We start from the raw sequence: 17,998 nt of genomic DNA, 5'->3' as shown, positions 1-17,998 counted from the left end.
TGAAATAAAACCACAATGGCTAATGTGTGACCTGAACTTTCATTTCCACCTATGAACTATAGAGGCCACTGGGTATAATCCTCACAAATTTTCTCCCTTCCTTTCCTTCCTTCTTTCCTTCGTTCTTTCCTTCCTTTTTGTTCTTTCTTTCATTCTTTGTTTGCATTTTTATTAGCACACACAAGTTGTACAGAGTGGTTTCCATCGTAAGGCTTTCATGTATGAATATGTGTCCCAATCAAATCCATCCCCTCCTCCCGCCCTCCTCCCCCTTCTTGGGACAAATTCATGGGTGTGAAAGGGTCCTAGGAGTCTTTCAAATCTATTAATTCATTGGAATCTGAAACTCAGATGGCAGATTCCCCTAGACTCAAAGGACCAGTAGCAGAAGAGAACAGGTTAGGGAATAGATCAAATAAGGTGCAGAAAATAGCCATGGACTTTCTTCCAACCTTCTTGTTCTCATTTTTGTCAACTACACAAAAGAAGGCATGTGTATTCACATACCTTTTGCAGAATGAAAAACCTGAGCTTAGCAAAACAGTTTTTTTTTTTTAAGGCGCTTTTGTGACATGCATTCTTCAGTGAAGGAGCAAGAGTCTGACTCTCAAGCTGAACCCAGGGTTTCCTTCCTTTTAGACCAACCTCCCCAGATATTGGAAACAAGCATCTAAATGCATGAATATTGGCCACCATTCAGATGGGGGCTGCCACTATAAATCACTAGGATCCCAAGGGAGATGTAATGAAGAAGGTGCCTAATTAGAATATTTCTCAGGAGAGTTTTCTGTCTCATTCGCTTAAGTGGTTCTAAGTACATTTCCGGGGTAGAAGGGGAGGGGACCCTCACATTTGTCCTTCATCAGTTCTTTGGTTCACTACAATGAACTCTCCGTGCATACCTTATGGCAGGTGCTGGAGCACCTGAGTTGGTAAGATGTAGGCTGTGCCTCTGTTCATTATTAATCTGCTTTCGTCACTTACCATTTCATCATTTCGGTTATAGGTTTTCAGGGTTTCTTTTTTTTTTTTTTTAAGTCCACAGTAGGCAATTGGGAAAGGACCAGCACAAAGCAGGATACTCAGTTACTACCATTATGGCCAGTAGCTTTCATGTGTCACTTCTGACCATTGGAGTTTTATCCAGAAGACTGTAGGGCAGTTCCTGGGATCATTGACAAAGAACTCTGTAATGCTTGTTTCAGGTTCAGGAAGGGAGTACAGTGGTTCTTAGCCTATAGATTTTCTTCTCTGCAATAGGAAAAATTAAAAGTTAGAATAAGAAGGGTTTAACTTCTCATGCTGATTCCTGAGAAGGACCTGGACATGTTAAAATGACAGGAAAGGTCCAGGCAAACAGGTTGTGTTTTCTATAACCAGATGGGAATTTGGGAATTTTCCATCCATTGAAGAGGATGGACACACTAAACAGGTCAATAAGGTAGACTCCAGCTGAATTCCTAATCTGGGTAAAGATGGGTTTCAGGAAGCAACTGGAGTGCTGGCATCATTTCTTAAGTTCCAAGGTCTGAATATGATTAGCATTGCCTGTTGGATTCCTTTAACCAATGAAACCAAGTTCTTACATCCCAGGCCCCAAGTCCAGAAATCCAGAGTTAGGTCCAACCACTCATAGTCCTCTGCAAATAGAGATGGTGAAGGGTAGAGAAAGGAGATTTATGACATGGCAACCATGGGGAGACCACAATTCAGCACATCTTCAGCTCCCTTCAAAGATATAGACTTTAATATTAGGTTAACTATGAGGACCTGGGAACAGTGGATGAGAAAATTCTGCACAATGGAAACAGTCCTAAATCACCAGTGTGGCCTGCTTGACTGTTATCTCAGTCTTTATCTTGGTAAGAATTCCTGAGAAATAAATAGTTACTACTTTATTACTGGAACAGAATAAGAATAAGGTGATCTCTCGAGTTTCTGGGTGTTTATTTTCTTTTATGAAGCTTGAACTTAAGATGTTGTCCCTGAACTTCTCTGCTCAAGGCTTGCACTCTACCACTTCGAGCCAGAGCTCTACTTCCATTTTTCTGGTCACTGGAGGTAAGAGTCCAGGATGGTATGAAACCAAGATCCTCGGATCTCAGCCTACTGAGTAGTTAGTAGGTGCTTTCTTTAGAAGGTATTGCTTGTTTAAGGGGCAGTTTGCTTTCTTAGAAGATGGTTATCAGTGCATCTGGTCTTTCCTAGAGTCCATGGTGATTCACAGGTTGACTGCAGCAGAGAAGAGGTCAGATCAAAGGGCATAGGGACAAGGTTTGGGGACTTGTAGTGAATTCACAAGCCACAGCCAAAGCATCCTTTAAGTTGCCTCTTATATCATCATCTCTATCTTTACCCCTTCCCCCATACCCATGTGCAATCTAAACATCTTGCCCCAGTACAATACTAACATTGTATGTTGCTGGGCCCTTTCTACCAATGATGGCCCTTTCTACCAATTATTACTTTTTTTTTTGAAATCCTTAGCTCATGATTGAGCCTTAGATCATGATTATTCCCTATTCCTCCGGATACCTTCAGAAAAGACTTCCTCATTTAAAGGTAAAGCTCTAGTCTTGCAATCAAATGGACCCCAGTTAAAAATCCCAGCTGTACCTTTTGCCTGTTATATGATCTTGGGGGAAATTGATATTAAAAAAAAAAACATGCCACGGTTGCCTGGCCTAGTGGCTCACGCCTGTAATCCTAGCTACTCAGGAGGCTGACTTCTGAGGATCCTGGCTCAAAGCCAGTCCAAGAGACTCTTACCTCTTTGTTTTTTGTTGTTGTTGTTTTGGGTTTTTTTTTTGTTTTGTTTTGTTTTGTTTTTTGGTCATGGGGCTTGAACTCCGCCTGGGTGCTGTCCTTGAGCTCTTCAAGTCAAGGCTACCACCCAAACCCTGGGCCTGAGAGTTGTCCCAGAGCTCTTCATCTAAAGGCTACCACCCTACCCTTAAGCCAAGTCCCACTTCCCTAGAGGTTAACTGGAGATAAAAGTCCAAGGTCCTTTTATGCCCGGCTGGCTTTGAATCTTGATCCTCAGATCTCAGCCAGCTGTGGAGCTGGGATTACAGGTGAGAGCCACCTCACCTGCTAAAGACTCTTATCCCTTAACCACTAGAAAACTGAAAGTGGCACTGTGCTCAAGGGGTAGCCTTGAGTTGTAGAGCTCAGGGACAACACCCAGGCCATAGGGTAGGGAGGTAGCCTAGAGTTGAAGAGCTCAGGGACAGCACTCAGGCCCAGAGTCCAAGCCCCATGACAAACAAACAAACGAACAAAAATGCCAGGGTCATTTTGTACACTGAATAAGAAAGTAAATCAATGGATGGACCTAGTTAGTATGGTGGTACACCTGATTTTTACCTGCATCCAACCCATTCCCTTTATCCATGGCTGCCCCATCCCATCCATCGGGATCACAATGTTCTCAGGGTTGTGTGTGTGTGTGTGTGTGTGTGTGTGTGTGTGTGTGTGTGTGTGTGTGTTACAGGAGGAATTTAAATGCTATTTCCATTCATTGTTAGCTGACCAGGACCAAGAATGGGGTAGACACTGGCCCAAGGTAGAGGGGCCACATAAATTGAGCTTCAATTATAGAACCAGTGGAGGGAGAATGGTAGAGTTGGAATAGAGAGGTATTGAAAGAGGTTTTATGTCTTTTATCATCCCCTGTCATTTTTTACTTAGGGAGGGTAGAGATGGATACGTGAATTACCAGTTTGGTAGGTTTCCTCATTTTCAGCTGCCTTTTATTTCTTGGAGAGAGACCTAGGATAGTGACCCTAGAAGGTGAGAGGTTTGTATATATGAAGTGACAGTTCATTCTCTGTGTAAATGCACACACACACACACACACACACACACACACACACACTGATGAGGGAAAAACAGAGGAGAAGAAAGACAAAGAGACTGAAAAATGACACTCCACCAAAACTCCAAAAGAGAAATGGAGAAGAGATTCTAGAAGCAAAAGAACTTATATGATGACCATGCCCTTTTTTGAGTGTGCATTATTTTCCCCAGCATCTGTGACCCAGGGGAAGGACATTTTTCATCTGAATCTTACACTGTTCCTGAGTTCTGATTAGGAGAATCCACAGGATAGAGATGTCCCCACAGATAAGTGCCTATCTCCACTTTTTTAAGGTATTTTATCTCTATTATAATTTGCCAAGACTGTCCAAGGGAATGCGTTTTTGCATTTCCATTTGAATTACAATGTACTTTTGAATGTCAGCTGAAACATTCCTGGACTACTTTCTGCAGGAGTTTTTGGCTGTTTGGGAGGCAGATCAGGGATTGGTGCTGGGAGATGCAGGCAGAGAAGAAGAGAAAGATGGAGTTAAATGTCACCTCCTCTTGAGCTGACAGGTGTGGCCCAGGGGTGGATATAGCCACAGAACTCTCTAGAGCTTCCTGTTTCCTGGGGGAACTTGCTTCAAAGACAGAAACCAGACATGAAAGGACTTGTTTCTGGGGATCTGAGACCTGCAGGGTGCTGGTGTACTTCCCGAGTGATCGCATAACCTGGGGCCAGTTTTCACATCCCATCTTGCTTGACCTTTTACATAGCAGACTCCTTTGACACAATCTACTGCTATGTAGACTCCAGGCACTTTCTGTGCTTGCTTCCAAGGGAGCAGGTCTTTCTTTTCCTTTCCCTTTGCCTTTTCCTTTGCCCTTCCTAGCTTCTCTCTCTCCCTCCCCCCCCCCCTCTCTCTCTCTCCCATCAAAGCCTGTCCTATGGGCCTCTGTGGTGCAAAGCTATCATATTCTCTGTTGCTGATCCTGTACTGAGGCCTCCCACTTGGTACCTCCAATTCTAAGTGCTTTCATCTAATATTTCTGGTGCTGTTAGCTCCCCTGCTGGCCCAAACTCTACCATACATAAGCCAGTGCTCTCCCAGTGTTTAAATGAATTCACCCCCCTTTTTTTGCCAGTCCTGGGGCTTGAACTCAGGGCCTGAGCACTGTCCTTGGGCTTTTTCATGGCCAGAGCTCTACCATTTGAGTCAAGCATCACTTACGGCTTCTCCTATGTATGTGGTACTGAGGAATCAAACTCCAGTCTTCGTGCATGCTAGGCAAGCACTCTACCACTAGGCCAAACTCCCGGCCTCAATGAATTCACCAGTTTCTTGTTTAGAGGAAGAGCCAGAACTCTAGACAGTCTTCTCACCTTGCTCTTACTCACACCACTCCAAATCCTTAGTCTGATTAATTTGAATGCCCAAAAAGCTCTTGAAATTGCTATTCCTATTTCACTGCTGCCATCACATCCCAAGCCACCATCATAGCTTGTCCAGGCTCCAGCTTTTGCCTCCTACTTGGGTCGACCTGCAGCCACTTCTTTGCTCCAATTAATCTAAATCACATAGCAGCCTAGCAAATGTGTATTCAACACAGTCCTCCAGAGAAATAGAACAGGATGAACATACATATATAGTGATGGGCAAATAGATACTATATGTATATATATATATATATATATATGTGTGTGTGTGTGTATGTATATATACATATATATGTATAGATAGATAGATAGATAGAAAGAAAGAAAGAAATTTGAGATACACGGTGTTGAAAGGTACCTCTATAGTGAGAAACAGAAAAGCCAGATTTTGAGATGTTGAATTGGGAGTCTTTACTGGAAAGGGAGCTTGAGAGTTCATGACCCAAGATTGGCAGGCATAGTAACCTATTGTCCAACTCCCCACTCCTGCCTCTTGGAATACAGGCACACCCATCACCTAGGAGTGGGGCCTTCACCTTCCTTTACTATGAAGAAAAGATGATGTCAGTTAAACCCAATTCCTTATCCACCACATGGTCAAGATGGCCCCAGTTAGATCTGGTTTCAGAAGGTATGAAATTCTATGTAAGCTGGCAAATTGAAAATCAGAGCCACCAATGGGTCATTTCAGTTTTGAGTGTGGAAAGGCCTGAGTGCCAGTGATGTCTATGCCAGTCTGAAAGCTGAAGTCTGAGATCCAAGAACTCATGTTTCACTGAACTGTCATAATGGGAAAAGGCCAGTATCCTAGCTGAAGACAGCCAAGAAGGAGGAAAAGTCTTCCTCAGGGAGGGTCACATAATTATTTCTATTTAGACTTCAATTTCCAGGATAATACTGTCTCCCTTTAAGGAGGGAAATCTACTCAGCACAGTAATTTACATATTAATCTCATTCAAAAATCACCCTCACAGACACATTCAGAATGAATTGACTAAATACCTGGACTCTATGGCTTAGTCTAATGATCACAGACTATTTCTGTAATGAAGATCCGTTTATATTGTTCCCTAGATTGAAACTCTTGGGGCTAGCAGGGTTGCTGGTGGCTCACACCTATAATCCTAACTAATCAGGAGACTGAAGATCACTATTCAAAAGCCACCCTGGTCAGAAGCTCATGAGATTATCTCCAATTAACCAGAAAAAAATGGACATGGAGGTATGTCTCAAGTGGCAGAACACCGTCCTTGAGCTAAGTTCAAATCCCTGTGACTTTAGGAAGGGTGAAGAATACTAATTTATAGAAGCACTTTATGGAGAATCTGGAAGCACTAACTTTGGAATCCTATAAACTTAGCTTCTCTGTTTCCTAATTCTAGCCTAGGCAGGAAAATTCATGAGACTCTGTTTCCAATTAACCACCAAAAAGCTGAAAGTAGAGCCATAGTTTAAATGGTAGAGCAGTAGTCTTGAGAGGAAAAAAGATAAGGGACAGTATCTAGGCCCTGAGTTCAAGCCCCACTACCTGCAACACACACACACACACACACACACACACACACACACACACACAATTAAAAAGTAAAACACAATCCCTAGCTTAGACCCTTTCTAAGCCACATGAATGGGACCCAGCATCATAGTGGAAGTTGGCTAACTATTCCTTTCTCCTTATATGTTGACTTTGGGACAGCTGATTGTTAAGATGAGTCTAGATCTACAGTAGTTTTTGCTTAGAGAGAACATGGAGACTGAAAGAGGTTAACTATAATCTGGACACTTTCTAGTCTGCAGCATGCCCAGGAGAGAGCCAAGTTATTTCTTCTCAGAACCATGCAAAAAAAAAAAAAAACTACCATACAGGATGTGGTTCATTAAACACAAACAGGCCTATGAGATTGCCATTTCCACAAGATGAAATTATCAAAACAAAAAGCCTTTGTTCCCTGGTTTAGATGGAGGCCATCTGGAACAGAACACCCTAGTCTTCTTCCTATTGGAGTGTATCAAGAATAATAATCCTTCATATGTGCTTGGTGAGCGCATCTCACAAAGCACTTTCACATACATTATTTCTTCCAATTTGCTCCTCACAACAAGTCTGTCAGGTAGGCGGTGTTATGTGCATTTTTCATGCTTGAGGAAACTAAGGCTCAGAAGAGTGATGTAACTTATCGGAGTTCACACCAGGGAACTTGGCAGAGCAGGGATTTGAACCCAAGCTGCTTTAATCACAAAGTCAGTGCACATCCAACTGTACCGCAGCAACTTCAGAGAGCTCTTTAGATGTTGGCATCAAACCCAAGGGAACCGTTTGCTCTCTTGTTCTGTGCCTCTTAACACAGTTGAAAGAAGTGAAGAAAGCCAAGACAGAGAGTTTAGATCTCAGCTTGGATAGGTGTGAAAAGACTCTCTTTACTCACCAGTACCCTCTGCGTAGGCTCCTTCCAACTCCTAGTTTAAGGGGCATCATTAGCACATAAAGTCAAACCCCCAAAAGGCAGAGCTACAGGCACCACTGAAAACTCATCTAGTCAGGCCTACGGTTCTGCTTGTACAATGATGATGGAATGGCAGTGTTTTCCTAGAGCACTGTGTGGAAGGACATTCTGAGCCAGTGGGAAAGGATGTGACCATGGGTTAGCCCTGTCTGGCTGGGAAATGTCACAAAGAGGAAGGATCAAATCTCCAAATGCAGATGAAATTAAAATGATGAGCTTGTTTGGCAAGTACCAAGGGCTAGTTGGAAAAGTATTTTGACCTCACACAGTTCCAAAGGCACTAGAATATCCTGTGATTGACTGATGGTTATGTAGCTTGAAATCAGAATAAGAAGTAATTGCTTAGCTGGGCACCTATGGCTCACACTTATAATCCTAGCTACTCAGGAGGCCGAGATCACATTTGAAGCCATCCTGGGCCCCTGCCCAGAGTCTGTGAGACTCTTATCTCCTACAAACTACTCAGAAAGAAACTGGAAGTGGCTCTGTGGCACAAATGGTAGAGCACTAGCCTCGAGCACAAAAAGGATCAAAAACAGTGTCCAGGCCCTGAATTCAAGCTCTAAGATGGGCAATCTCCTCCCTCCTACCCTCAAAAAACCCATGAATTTATTTTTTATGATTGGTTTTTATTATACAGGTGATGTTCACAGGGGATACATGAGCCAGATGGGGGGTACATTTCAGTTCATGCAGTGTCTTCTATTCCCTCGCTCTCCAATGGTGCATCCCTCCTATATTTCAATCAATTTTTTGACAGCCTTGGGGTTTCAACTCTGGCCCTCCCGTTTGGTAGGCTGGTATTTTACCCTTTATCACCTGAGCCATGCCTAGTCAGGTTTCATTTTTGTTTGTTTCTAATTATTTTTGGAATAAGATCTCACATTTATGCACAGGCCAGCCTGGTCCATGATCCTCTATTCTCCTGTTTATGCTTCCTGAGTAACTAGAACGATAGGTCTATGTCACTATACTTAGCTTTTCTTGGTTGAGATGGGATCTTGCCAAAGTCCTCATCCACCCAGGCAGGTTTGAACCATAATCCTCCATAAACCTCTCTACCCTTCAAGTGATTACCCAGATTACAAGCATGACCAGTTCTTTCATAGTTCAGAGGATTCTTTAAAATGAAACAAAGCAGAGGGAACCATTTGCCTCCACCTTCTCACTATAGCCCATTTTTCTGTTGTAGTTACCCTTTCTGTTGTAAGAAGGATGCTGGTAGGAAGAGTAGAAGGTGACATAACTTGTTGGTACTAATTTTGAACCAAAGCATTAGCTCATGTCTATACACATACACGTATATACATATATATGTATGTATCCCTGACACCTCTACCCCAGTATTATTCAAAAACCCATCAAGTGCCCACTAAGTTACTGTGTTAGAGGCTGCGATATATCAGAAAACTAGATGCTCTGCTGGCATAGAGCTCGTTCTAGCTTTGGTGAGAGAGGTAATGGAAAAGCCACTGTGTTAGTTGAGTGAAAGTTCCATCACATCTGGTGCTGACAGCATCGAGAAATTCCCTTTGCTGTTAACTCAGTCAAACCCCTTATGTCCATCATGTTTGAGAAAGAGGGCGAATGTTATTAATACTGAGGCATCTGGGGCTAACATTGAGGAGGGTTACTCTGTGATATAAAGGGGTTAGATAGCACATGTTTGCTAGGGGCGGTTTTAGTGACAGATCAAAAGCCATGTTCCCAGGGGCTATTAACACATTAAGAGGCAGTGGGGTAAGTACACACAGGCAGGCATCCTGTTTCTGTGACAGGATTTCTGCAGAAAGTCAAACATTCAGAATCCTGTGTCTTTACCCAATCCTAAGCAATCACACAACCAGTATACACGCCATCCATACACGCAGGACACTCAGATGTCCTGTACTGGTCCTTCCTGTAGGAACCTAGGATTCCCACAAGCACAGATGCCATGGGCCAGGTACAGCTATGTGGTATAGCTCAGTGGCCATGCTAGATTTTCAGGGTGCTGTTTCTATAGTCTAAGGCATAGTTGGCAACTGATTATAGAGGGTCACAGATTGAGAGCCTGTGACATCAAGCCTATGGCCTATGGCCACCAGGTATAGTTCCTCAGACTTATGGAAGGAACTGAAGACTTTTTGTTGTAAGACCATATTGTAACTTCTAGAACCTTCTGGTGCATGGGAAGCCCAACCAAGGTGAAGGCCAGTTTATGTGTCTTTTTTACTGTAGGCCAACTTGTAACAGTATAAATGAGCTTAAGTAAAACTTAAAATAATGAGTTTTGTGACACTGACATTTTTTGAAAATGTAGGGATGGAATAAGGTGAAGCCAAATCACTTCCAGGCATTTACTCCAGTGCATGTATTATGGATTGTGCGATGCTATACTTTTTTGTTGTGATTTGTTGATTGCTACAAAGTCTTGAGATGTAGACCAGCCTTGGGCGGAACTCACTTTTTAATCTAGACTGGCCACAAATCCATGATCCTCCTGCCTTAGTCTTCTGAGTACTGGGATGTACATGCATGTACCATACCTGCTTGGTCCATCCCTTTTCATGAGCTCTTTCGTGAATGTTTCTCTGTCCTCAGCGAGTGTGGTAAGTGAATCTCCTTAATGGGGGCGGGTGACCGGTGTGATGTCCTTATTGAGTTCTTAGAAAAAGTGTTAGGTGAGCAAGGTTTTCAGTCAGCACCAACTGTGCTGAGTAATGTGGTACTGCAGCCCTTTGAAAAGGGTGGCAAACGGGCTGATAATCTGTAAGAACAGGAAGTGAACATGTTTAACCAGGCCTATGGCTGCATAAGTATTTACTAGTCATTGGTTGAATGCTCAGAGGTTTCAATAACAACTGAAATGGCTTCATAGGTAAGAAGATCAACCTTAAGATTCCAGCAATCCCACTGTGAGGTACTATTCCTTATTTCTAGTTTTTAAGAACAGGCTAAATTGAGCCATTAAAAGGGTGAAGCTAGGGGGATAATAACTTCTCTAAGTGGGTCTGGTATAAGAATTTCAAGCCCCAAGGCCTGGTATTAATTTATGAGGGGCCATATTAGCTATTTTAACTAATGGGGGATGGGAAGGTCCATGCAGTCCCATTTTGGTAAGACAACTGTTAAGAACAAAAGACTTAATTCAATCTTAATTTATTACTCATTGTGTCTAAGTGCCCATAGCCACTAAGGCATATTATAGAATAATGGGTGCTATCTGATGGGAAAGTCAGGCAATAGTTCTGATGCTTAGGATGAGACATACTATTCATCCATTTTCAATGTTTTAAATGTCCTCAGTAGTTACCCTAAGGTGATAGAGACACCTTGTTTTAAATTGTTTAAAATTCCTTTGTGAAACTCTTTAACTTGAGCCCTAGTACTAAGACCACAAAAAAATTGATAATTGGTAGATGTTAAAAAGTTAACTCAATGGGGCACAGTGGCTCCTAGCTACTCAGGAGGCTGAGATCTGAGAATTGAAGTTCAAAGCCAGCCAGAGCACTATAAAGCCATGAGATTCTTTTTTTTTTTTTTTTTTTTGCCAGTCCTGGGCTTAAGCTCAGGGCCTGAGCACTGTCCTTGGATTTTTCTCAAGGCTAGAGCTCTACCACTTGAGCCTCAGCACCACTTCTGGCTTTTTCTAAGTATGTGGTACCAAGGAATCGAACCCAGGTCTTCGTGCATGCTAGGCAAGCACTCTACCACTAGGCCAAACTCCAGGCCCACCATGAGACTCTTATCTCCAATTAATCACTAGAAAATGGAAAGTGGGGCTGTGGCTCAAGAGTAGGGCTGTAGCCTTGAAATTAAGAGCTCAGGGACAATGCCCAGGCCCTGGGGTAGGGTGGTAGCCTTGAGAAGAGCTCAGGGACAGTGCCCAGTTCCAGAGTCCAAGCCTCATGACCCTTCCCCACCCCCCAAAAAAAGTTAACTCAGAACTCAAGCTGTAGAGGCCCAAGAGCCAATTAGCAACTTTTTTTATCATGTTTTGTTGTTGCTAGATAAGATTTCTTTAGTAAATATTGGATTTCCAATTTGGTCACAGTATCAACTTTTAATTTTTTTGGTTTTGCTTTGTCCCTCCCTATTGAAGTTTTGCTTTTTCTTATAACTACATACAGTTTGGCGTAGGAGGGTGAGTCCTTATTATTCTGTTCATATGTATGTTTCCTTTTTTCTGTATCATGGGATCAGGGAGTCCCTATCTCATAAACACAGTTGCTTTATAGGGTTTCAGAACTCTGGGCAGATTGAATCCCTTGGCTATGCCATGGGGTACTATGAATGCATTTCTCTCTGAGGTTCAGAATATTTCCTTAACCACAGGGGCATAAATGGTAACAGTGTCCAGGGCATCTTTGAAGTCTTTCTGACCCATCTTGCTTTTACCAGAGTGGACTAGAGCATTCCACAGTCTTCCACCACACAAGGAACCAAGAGGCTCATGTGTTGCACTGGGTATCAGGGTTTCCCATGAAAGTTCTAGACCATGGGGGTAATTCCTGGTTGGGACAAGACTTAAAGTCACAGGGTTAAGTGTCATTCTGATCCTAATATCAATCATAACTTACTTTGGAATCTTTACACGATCCAACTACAGGACAGGACAAAGACATAATTGGGGTTCCCTTTCTTCCATCTTTGATAATGCCAATTATTAAAACAGTGTAGCTGAGTATTCCCTATAATAACTGGTAGGGTTTAGCAAATGACATAGTCCAAGGCACAAGCTGGTCAGCAAATAAAAACCAAAACAGACTAGCCAAACAGAGCCAGTTAGCTAGCTAAAGCAAGACAAAGAAAAAAGCACTCTTTAGTGATGGTGGATCTCGTGGATTCCCTGCTTTCCATTAATTGCTGTAGACATCTCAGAGTTAAGGCTCACCACCTAGAATTTGGTCCAGATAGATTCATGACTACTCCCTTAATGAAGCCTCGTAGGAAGAGCAGTATGGAATCCCAAGCAGGTAAAGGAGACCAGCCTGGCTCTTCATAGTGGTCTAGAGATAAGGTGAGATTGAGGGCTCTCATGAGTGGCCTGTGACTTATCTGATTTCAACTTCCCATTGGTATCAGAGATGGAAACATTCAGCTTTCTTACCAGCCTTTCTTTATAATAAATAGTTCCTTATATAAAGCAACTGTGGTACATTTTAAAAACTGTCAGCAAACATCCAAAAATGAGTCAAACTCTACTCTAGAGTCATGCAGATATTTTAAGACTCATTTGGCTTAGAATTACATGGAAAATGTACTTACAGATGATTATTAATTACGAGCCAAGGCCAGTGATTCCAAGTAGGGATATATATCAGAAAAAAATTGGAGGATACATTTTCAAACCATGCTTTAAGCCCCCTAATACTGTCAACTACAAGGAGATTCTGATCCACCCAAGAATAAGGCCTTACTGGCTCATGGCCACTGGTAAGAATGACAGGATCTAGGGCAGGAATTATTACCGACTGGACATGAACAATGGACCTCTTTAGACTTTAGACTTAGTTTCCTCACGCCAGTATGACTTTAACTTGCTGGTTTCAATTTCTCATTCTGGTGTTCAATGTTACATGTTTGCTTATGATATTTTCCATACTTTCAAGATCCTTTAACAATTAGATTCTCTCAACCTAAAATAGTCTTTGCGCAAACACTTGGAACTCTATTTCTATAATGTGCCCTTTCTTACTTCTTCAAACCATGTGTATAATTTGTTTATCTTGGTAACTGACTTAACGTGGCATCCATTAATCATATAAGTATTATGAATGTTAGTAAACCGTAGATGTCCTATATGTGTTTAACAAACAAGTAGATACATAGAACCTCAGACCTCATTATTCTGTGAAAATATGTAACATTATTACCGTGTTTTGTTTTGTTTTGTCAGCTCAGGGCCTGAGCACTGTTCCTGGATTTTTCTGAAGGCTAGGGCTCTACCACTTGAGCCACAGCACCATTTCTGGCTTTTATCTATCTACCATCAAACCCGCGTCTTCGTGCATGCTAGGCAAGCACTTTACTACTAGGCTAAACTCTCAGCCCACATTATTACCATTTTAACTTGGCAGACTGGATAAATTGCCAGAAGGAAAAACCAAGTACTTACTTATATAGGAAAAACATATATTTGACATAACACAGACCATTCCGTGTTTTTGGTCAGGATATTGGTGACTTAGCAAATCATTTTCCATACTTGTTCTTCCACAAAAATGTTTCCAGGGTGGTTTCTAGATTGCTAAATGTTTTACACCTACATTTCTTCACCAAAGAACGTGGAACAGGATCATTGTGTTATTAAGGCTTATTTTTATAGTTACTTAAACTAATGTAGGCTGCTTGGAAGGGGAACAAAAGCCTTTTAGGCTAGTCATCTTTAAGATAAACATGCATGTTTCTAAGTTAAATGTTTTTACCTCTATATATTATTTCCACATTCAATTAAATATATATATGTATGTATAATCGTTTTGAAATTCAAATTTCACTTAACTCTCAAAAAGTCAAGATGATATCTTGATTGCCTTAATCAAATAATTAGGCTTTAGAACTTAGGTGTCGCTTTCCCCACAGGGTACATCACAGTGAATGAGTTTTGCTTCCCTCTGGAGATCTCACTTTTCCTCCAATAAGCTTTTTAATTAAGAAGCTAGGCAGTGCTGCAAAGTGCTAGTGCATCATGAGAACAGGTGGGAAATCACCAGTACCTGAGGATAGTGTATCAGAGTCACAGTTTCTTAATTAGGTACTTCTCCATATACCAACACCATTAATATCTTTTCATGATCTTCACAACCACTGCCTTTTATGATGTAAACTGCCATCTCCTTTTACCAGATAAGAAAATAGGTGCAGCAGGGTAACAACTGCTAAGATAAGGTCATATTAGCTGGAGCAGAGAAGTCACTGGACTAACGTGAGCCAATTCCTGAGTACAGGACTTTCTCCCTACCTCTCAAATGCACATACAATTAGATAGTAACAAGTCTCGTGTAAAAAAAAAAATGAGGAAAATCTCAACTATATTTTGCTTTAAAATATTAATGTAAACAATAGAGTTAGCCTAGTAATGGCTCACGCATATAATCCTAGCTACTCAGGAGGCTGGGGATCTGATAATCAAGGTTCAAAAACAGTCCATGAGACTCTGATTTCCACCAAACCATCAACAAAGCTGGAAGCAGAAGTGGATCAAGTGATAGAATGCCAGCCTAAAGCAAAAAAGGTTCAGAGAATACTACCAGGATCTGAGTTCAAGCCCCAATACTAGTACAAAAAGAAAAAAATGAAAACCATGGAGCTATAAGTTTTATGGATCTGGTTCGACTTCCTTCTTTTACATCTAGAAAAACTGATGTGCCGAGGAAAGATAATCACCTGAAGTCACACCATTAGAAAGTTAAGAGGAAGAGCTGTGACTGAGACACAACTGACTCGAGTCCAGTGAGGTTCGCACTAGAATATACTGTCAGTCCCAGAACTCCCCACGAACTTCACCACTGAGAGGGTGCCATGAATATTAATGATATCGACAAGGGGAAGCCAGAGGTATGCGACCTGAGCATTTTGCTAAATAGCTTCTACCCTACCGACGCCCCGGTTATGAAGTTCACACAGGCATCTGCTGTTTCGTCTCTGTAATTTTCAGTGAGAGCCCTTGGGAGGCTGATTGCATATCCTGAGTGCAAATCAGTACCCTAGTCAGATGTAAGGCCAGAGTCTCATATCAGGCTAGGCCTTCCATCTCCCTATCTACAGAGCCCAGGGAGCACTTTGCTTTAAAAAGGCTGTTAGGGGGGCCAGGAGCGTGGCCTAGTGGTAAAATGTTAGCCCCGCACACATGAAGTCCCAGGTTCAATTCCTCACTACCACATACACAGAAAAAGCCGAAAGTGGTGCGGTGGCTCAAGTGGTAGAGCACTAGCCTTTATCACAGACAGGCTCAAGGAGAGTGCCCAGGCCCTGAGTTCAAGCCCCAGGACTAGAAGGCTAGGAGGTTGAGCGGGGGGTGAGGAGGGAAGAAAGGCTGTTAATTGGTATAAAACAAAACATACAACTACTTAAGTATCACGTGCTCACGTCTCACCCACAGAATTATTTTTAAACTCAAGTCTGGTTAAGTCTACTGATTGAAAGAGTAGCAAACCCTCCTGCAGACGGAACTGTGCATTGGCAGTGAATCTCAGTCACTGACAGAACTGACAGATAACCTCTAGATTTCACTCAGACAAGTACATAGAATAACTGATTTGAAAAAGCAAGGCCACTAACATCATTTCTCATAAAGTTTTTGTTTTACTAGCTGAGTGCCTCTTTGATAATAGGTGCTCAATAAAAATGGAACAAATCAGTGCCTCACTATGTTAAGTTTTCTACAGTTCCTCGAATCGACATGGGAGGGAGGGGAAAGCAGGGATGTAACTCATTTGCCACTAGCTTTTCTCAGACATCTCTAAAAGGATTTGTCTCAGAACCTCTTTTTGTCCAATGTAAGCCTCAGGATGACTGGAGTCACCATCAAGTCTAGGATTAAATAAGAGATGTACTTGACATTAGACACTACGTTCCGTGTTCGTATAGATGACTATTCCTTAATAAAGCTCAGCTGTATAGGTAGCATAGTGACTTATAAATACTAGAAACCTGAAATAGCTAGGCGGAAGAAAGGAACAGATGAAGAGATGTATTTAGAGACCTGTGTCTAAGGGGAAGAAATGCCTAAGAAAGGTGTCGTCAAAAAGAAAAGTGCTTCATCAAGAAGGTAGGCAAGAGGGAAAGTACTCCTTGGGGAAGTTTTACCACCAGGTAAAGTTTTGTATAACTCAATAAAAAGAAGTTAATAATAGACATGATTTACTGAGCATCCCACGAACTAAACCAGGTATTTTCACATGTTTTCTCAAACCCTTCCAGAAGGCATTGTTAACAATTTCTAGAAGAGAAAATGAAGTGACATGCTTGTTCAGGGCAGTAAGACAGAGCTGGGATGTTAGCAAAACAATAGCTGCATGATTTTCAGAAAGTATTCTACAGACTTACAAATGGTAGAATAGGAAGGGTAGTGAGGCGAACCCCTGCCCCCAACATGTTTCAAAGTGGTTGCTCTTTGATCTATTTTACATGACAGATTTGCATATAAGACTTAATTCAGGGAAGGGAACTGCTGCTTTATAAAACAAGAACTTAGCCATTGTGGGATCATTGAATAGTCACTTCTTGGAGCCAGAATTTGTAATACAGTCAGCCAGCCTGGCAAACAGTTGAAAACTGACTGTGCTAATAGAGCTTAAAATACATACATTTAAAGATAACGAACAACAAACCATACAGACCACACTGTAAGTCTGCAGATACCCAGTTTACTTGGCTACGGTTTATAAACAGATCTAAATGTTGAGGGCCCATCAGTGATAGCATCTGTTATCCAAAGCACAAGCAGCTAGAGGAGCCTGGCCTTGTTTATCGCAAGCCAAGCCACATCATCATATCCATTTCTCTACCTCAAACCACTTGACAAGGGCCTTGGTTGCTGTGACTGCCTTCACAGGGCCCCTACTGACAGCAAAGACAGATAAAAACCCCTAATAACTTCTGGAGTCCTTTGTGATGCTGTTTTAATTGGGTCAATTTCCTCTCAATTACACAATCTTCCAATATCAGGTAGAGTTTCATAATCAGAACGCAGAGCTTTCTTCAGATGATATGCAAATGACAAACTACTTCACCATTACTTTAGTTACCTCTTTACCTATTCTATAGTGGTGATCACAACGAATAGATCTGAAAGGGGATAACAAACAACCCTGAAACTGTCACCAAAGAATAACTGTGGGTGGCTTAGTTAAGAGATCTTCTTTCTGTGAAAGGAAGTGACTCTTTGGTTTACAATCACCACAGTACCTAAAGAGCTTAGATACACTGCTTAGTAAACTCCAGAGCCTGTGACACCTACTCACAAATATTCTCCTTCATGTCTGGTGTCGAAATATATGACAATCTCCTGTGTTTGAATTGTTCCTTGAAGAATCAAACGTATGTTGGTGGCCCGATTTTGAATGGGAGTTTGGTGACTCTAAGCCTGAGGGCTAGTTCTGTTTACCTGAATGTACAAGGTAACGTTTGTCTTACCTTTATATAATGGTATACTCTGGCTGCTTTCTGACACAAATAGATCTATCTCTACTTGCTCTCATAAAATGGTACTTTCAGACAAGGAAGCAAAATGGTAGAGTAAAAGCTATTTCTCTCCTCACCTCCCAAA

The 17,998-nt window shown here is 41.8% G+C and overlaps 1 protein-coding gene and 1 long non-coding RNA gene across 9 annotated transcripts in view; one reads left to right on the top strand and one right to left on the bottom strand.

The window, feature by feature from the left end:
* Astn2 (astrotactin 2) overlaps positions 1-17,998 on the top strand; it is an 854,736-nt gene that overhangs the window by 625,894 nt on the left and 210,844 nt on the right. The gene's annotated exons all lie outside the window — the stretch shown is intronic.
* LOC150065839 (uncharacterized) overlaps positions 1-17,998 on the bottom strand; it is an 88,094-nt gene that overhangs the window by 57,758 nt on the left and 12,338 nt on the right. The gene's annotated exons all lie outside the window — the stretch shown is intronic.

This window comes from Megascapheus bottae, chromosome 3 (genome assembly GCF_031878675.1).
Source record: "Megascapheus bottae isolate mThoBot1 chromosome 3, mThoBot2.hap1, whole genome shotgun sequence".
Lineage (NCBI taxonomy): Eukaryota > Metazoa > Chordata > Mammalia > Rodentia > Geomyidae > Megascapheus > Megascapheus bottae.
This window is presented reverse-complemented; position numbering and strand designations above follow the sequence as displayed.